This window comes from Leguminivora glycinivorella, chromosome Z, assembly GCF_023078275.1.
Source record: "Leguminivora glycinivorella isolate SPB_JAAS2020 chromosome Z, LegGlyc_1.1, whole genome shotgun sequence".
In the NCBI taxonomy this organism is placed as follows: Eukaryota; Metazoa; Arthropoda; class Insecta; order Lepidoptera; family Tortricidae; genus Leguminivora; species Leguminivora glycinivorella.
Genome location: NC_062998.1, coordinates 11,850,653 through 11,856,950, shown reverse-complemented (window position 1 = coordinate 11,856,950; position 6,298 = coordinate 11,850,653).

Below are 6,298 nucleotides of genomic sequence, written 5' to 3'. Positions count from 1 at the left end.
TCAGCAGCTGTAGAGCTGTATGGCAGATTTGGCGGCATTGTGGTTGTAGGTACTGATAGTAGATGATTGATTTGATGTTTGTATTTATTCTTAATTCATAATTGACACTAATCGATGCAAAAAACAAATGTTACCGAAAGCAGTGGTTTATTTATATGATGAACCCCTATAACGGAGCTCGTGGACCATAGACTGGTCCACATCATCAAAATACATCCTATATACCAATATTACCAATGACGCTGTTAATTATAACAGTTTATGCTATTTCCCCCCTAGAATTTGCCCAACTGTTGCCACGTGTTTAGGTCTCTCAGGAGGAAAATGGAAAACTAGTGTAATTACACTAATTACTTTTTCCCCTCACTTGCTCGGAAACACGAGTTTTGTCCTTTAATACCAGCGGGTAAAAACGCATTTTATTCACTAGTGGGTAAAGTAATTTGACCTTGAATAAAGTCAAATTGACTGCTTTAAAATTGATAAAAGTAGGTGAATCTTGTTATAAAGATGATTTACCACCTGCGGAACTACTGGAAGCAGTGATAAACGCAATTTTTGCGTTGTAGTTTCCTCGCTATAGTGAGGGGAAAATTTTTGTGTTACACTCGGGTGCAAATGTATTTTACTTTTCGTGTGTTAAAAAACTCGCAAGTTCAGGATTCTATTCTCGAACCACTCGCTTCGCTCGTGGTTCAACTATAGAATCCTTTCACTTGCTCGTTTTTCAATTCCACACTCGGCGTTAAAATACAACTTTGCCCCCTTGTATAACAAATAACTATTATATTTCGACTATATTAATGCCACTAGTCAGTAGTAGAGATGATGTGCGAGTGCCTAAAACTAAATTCCTATTTAAGTTGACGCGCGCAGGAGGGCAGGCGGATTTGCCTCTATACTTTTGACAGGCGCTACATACTCCAACGGCACGGCCGGGTTCACAACTTTAAATTCCGTCATAACTTTTTTCTGGTACGCCAAAAAAATTTGAAAAAAATATATTGACAGGTACCAAATAGGTAGTAAATATTGACTAAGATATCAATTAGTAGTGTTGTCTAGAACTATGTAAACCAAAAATGGTCCAGACATCCTGACGTCAGAATGTCTGGCCACTTTATTCGCTCGATTTTTCGATATCAGTGGAGGTACCAAATATATGTACTCAGGTACCAAATAGTATCAAATAGGTACTAAATTTTAGTATGTACTAAACATCAAATATCTGTAGTGGTCCAGGGGTCCTGACGCTCACAACGATATCAAACCAATATTAACTGCCAGGAAGCAACCTGCTGGGCGCTCGCTCGTGAACTTTGCTCTCAGATTCCGGACAACCTAAGCGGGTGGTCGATATAAAATATAGTTAAAATTAACGATTGGTTTCTGGAGTAATGCGCTATTTTTGTCTCGCAGTGATTGTGTTTATAATCCTCGAACCGTATGGATTGTTATGGTGCTCCCGCACTGGCTGTTATGGATGTTATATGACAGCCAATTTCCTGCTTTTACGATTTACAAGTGAGACAATAGGAAACAACACACTGAACATCATTCGCGGTGCGCCATCGACAATGTGCTAGCGGCGCCCTCTGCGCAGAATTTTGAATTATATCAGTGACCATTTTTGGACCAGTGGGACTAAAAATTATACTTCTGGCATACTTATTTCTATTACGTTTTCAGAACCAACACCTAACTGAAGTAATGAAAGAAAACCAGAAACTGAAGAAGATGAACGCGAAGTTAATAACCATTTGCAAGAAGCGAGGCAAGCCCCTCGGCGAGTCCAACCGAGAGAATGATGACCCGGAACTGGCGTAGTCTGAGTCCAGACCGGCCTTAGGGCTCATTGGGACGATGTGCGAACTCGCATGCGATTTTAGAGACATGTACTTCCAATTTAGATACATTCAGTTCAAATGCTGTGTTATGATGAATTTCGCATGCGAGATCTCACACCGTGTAAATCAACTCTGGTATTTATGGTGCTTAGAATTATAGGTATGTAAACTAAAGAAAAGTTACTATTTCACCAATGTCTGCGTCAAAGGCGCATATACTCTTAGTGTGTACGGCGGGGTTTGAGACTTAGAATCTCAGACTTGGTTATTATGTATGTATTCTGCCTGGAAGTATAAATATGTAAATGAAAATTCAGATTTTTGTTGCACAATATTTTCGAACAATACGAATCCCAAGCCTCGTCGTATGTTAGTCACAAATTAAATTATACTCGGTTGTGGCACTTTGCTACGCCTTTACTAACTATTAAACATTTTATTAAACATAATTTTGATATGTCAATATTTTGCTTTTTAGTTCGAAAAGTTGTTTTTAACTAAAATTAACACCACAAACGTGTTGATAATATTATTTGCATGACCAAATATTTACAATGATTCTAATATTGATTATAATAATGTATCATTTTTGGGAAGCACAATATGAGGCTATCCCGTCACACAACGGTCATTAAAAATAAATTGATTGGAAATTGAAGACTGAATGTTAATTGACATTCCAGAAGCATTTAGCTATGGACAGGCCGATCTGTTAGCTTCGTTTGTGATTACTTTGACTGAACGTCTAGAACGAGTTGGTGCCATTGTAGGTATTTTGTAGTGTTTAGTCCGTTTACCTGTGTTTAAATGGTACAATAATTAGTATTATATTAGTGTACTTAATTTGATGTGCCTATAGAGATTTAGAATGCTCTGGAAGCAACACTGACGTTTTATTGTATTACCAACATAGTAATTAAGATTCCAAAAAGGATCCTTCGTGCTATTTATTATTATTTTACGAATCGTCACAGAAAACAAAGTTCACTTCTTTACGCCGAAAAAAACTAACTGACAGCTCGCCTTCGCGCGCGAACTGACTGACAACCCTCTTGGGGTTGCCAACATACCAAAAATTATATCAATGTTTGGGTAAAATTATGAGATATTTAACATTGTCTTACAAATATTATATAAATAATTTGTGAAGTTACGAGATTCTTAACAGTCGACCATCCTGACCCAGTGCCTGTCCCAGGCATAAAACATAGATAAAAGGAATCAAACAAGCTTTAACAATTGGTTTTAAAATTAGCTTGTAAGTAATCTACCCAAAAACTTGGAATGAACGTACCCTTGAACCATACTGATATTTAAAAAAAACTAGTTCAGATCACTCGAACCCAGCTGGATTAAAATGTTCTACAATCAGTCTAGTATCAGTTATTCACAAATCAAGCCATTTTGTCAGGTGTCATAGTAATTCAATCAGGATGATGTTAGTAGGTAGCGACGAACCACTACCTAATTGTCCAACTCGTTTAGCTGTCAGGCAATTCGTCTATGGAATGCCCTCCTCTGCCTATCAGGCAAGCTCTCTTTTAAAAGCGAGTTGCGTAAGCACTTATTTGCAAACATTCGAAATTGAAGTCTACTTGATGTCTCGCACTAGGTACATTTATTTATTTATGTATATGTGTATTATGTTTATATATGTGTATTATACTAATGTATATGTAGGTTTATTTATTATGTATATGTATATGTAGGTTTATGTATTGTGTATGTTTATTTTATAATAGTAGGTATCGATTTGTATTTAATCATCACAATCTCATACTGGCTTTATAATCTTGTGCACCAAACTATCTCTGTTTTGCCCAATGGTTGACTGGTAAAGAATGTCTTAAGGCGTTAAGTCCGCCATTTGTACTTTTTATTGATAATTTGTGCAATAAAGTTTAAATAAATAAATAAACGACAATACAGTGAATAGAAAGAGAAAAAAAATGTTTGTATATATATGTATATATCTGTACATCCAGTGCCACTCAACTGTAAATACCTCTGGCCCCCTCGGCCATCCTGCTCTGCTAGAATGCCCTCATTCGATGGACATTTCGTAGCCTATAGCGTATTATACCTGCGCGATAGCAGTATAACGACCTTCTTTTGCTGAGCTGCACTGAATCCGCAGACATATCTTATAAACTTATTTGGGACATATTAGGTAAATTTATTCTAACACGAGAAAGAACACTCAGTATTCCATCTAATTTAGCAGATCATTGATACACGACTATTTCACTTTTTCTCTCTTGCTAGATAGAGTTGGAACTACATTAAATAACATACATTGAAACAATGGAACAACATTAAATTGAATATGAAATCATTTTGACGATACACAATTTCTTGCTAAATGAATCTCATAGTTTCTTACGCCCGCCATGGTAACAGCTAACTTATTTTAAATTTCTTATAGTCTACATCTTGTTTTACAACCACAGATATTTATATTGCATATATAACATCAGATTTACATATCCAAATCTTTAAGTAGGTTATTGCATAATATTAAATTAATCACTCATTGGAATTCCTCATTGTGCATATAATATAAACCTATTATAACTTTAAAATAAATTCTAGTCGCAACTGCTCATTTCCAGACGTTATATTCCTATATAATTTTGTGCCAAAAACAATGTTTCTTCTATAATTATTACTAAAACTAAATAGACTCAATTTACAAAGAACACTCAACAAAATATATAATAATCATAATAAGCAAACGAATTATATTGCACGGACCATTACTTTGACAGCTAAAATGCTACTTTAAAACTCGTTAACGTCCCGGCAACGGCTACTATTCCCATCCATCCCCGGCCACTTCTGGTGTGCCACGGGAACCCAATCTAGAACCTCATCTGTTTTCATTTTTGACGTATGTTAAATATCGATCATACATCTCGTATTAATTATAGAAGATCTCTTTACTAACGATTTCTAGCGTGTCCTAAACCATGTCGTAACCTTTTAGTTCCTAGGTTCCTGCTACTTCGAGTGTGTTTTACAGCCTAGCTAACTCGCATAAGTATTTACTTTTTTTCACAATAAGTTTTGTAATGATATGGACACTCTTATTTAAGTTGTAATAAATTTAGAAGCCGTGCATTTAAATCTATCACATACTCATTTAAGTATGTGATCTCATTTTAGTTTCATTATAGCCTATTTAATATAATTTCTAATTAATCTTGCGCTTCGCAGTTAAAGAAATGTGCATTTAGTCTCATAAATGTACTACAATATCGTGAAATATGCACCCAATTTACATTTTGCTGTCACCTCGACTACAAAAAAATACAATAAGAGAAGTAGTCTAACGGATAGGCGTCTGTCTACAGTTTTGAATAAATATGATGATAAAGTACGATCGCTGTACGTCAAATGTGCCGCGATGCCGATGGGGATTACCGCTCCATAAATGGTTTTCACATGTGCAATAAGCATATTAAAATCGGTATCTTTCTTGACGTCTTCCAACGTGCTAAAGTATTATTTATACAGAACAAGCTGTGTGTATTTACATCCATAGTGAATAATTACAGACATGGGTCGTTAATATCTGCCATAGCTCAAGTATCATAGCCTGTCTTCATTCCGATTCAGTGATCCTAGTAGGATGTAAAATTGTGTAGATTAGCAGATATTATTATTGAAAATTAGAATATTACAACATACGGAATCAGTCTATAAGATGTTGTTCCTAATTTTAATGACTATAATGGGAATGAAGTCTTTACGCTTTACCTATAACTAAAACAGATTCCACTTGTTTCAACGAGGTTGTCACGAGTTAGAACCGTACCTAGTACAGCCATTCGTAGCATAAACACAACATAGATTGACCTTAAGACCCGTTTGTTCATTAGAATCTACGTAGCTAGTACACTTTTTTCTTTAATAAATAGTAATTTTTATCAAACGCTATGCAAGTGTGGAGAAAGAGTACTAGTGTAAACAAAATCATAATTGTAAGTAAATAAATACATTTTAATTCTATAACAGGCTACAGCTCATCTGAATCAACTGCTAAATTTTGATTAGTTTCAGGTAATAAATAATACAACTAAAATATTGCACCGTCCACCAGGTAATATCTACGATTCTGGGAACCTCAGAGTATTCTTAAACAGTTTAGCCCTTTATACAAAATAGATTCTAGTTCAAGATCTTTATAGATGGGTGAATTAGGGACTTTTTTTTTGTGAAATATTATTGTAAAAATAAGAATAGTTTATTAATAGGAAATATTTTGAAAAACCATGATATCAATATCCTACGGCTCCACAATTGGCTAACCCTGTCACGTGGCAGCCAGAATCGTATCAATAATCAATATAAAATAGTAATTGTTTAAGATGTTATATATGACTCAAGTCACTTGTATTTTATGAATACACTATAAAGAAGCTAAAACTACATCAGTGCCATAAAATTAC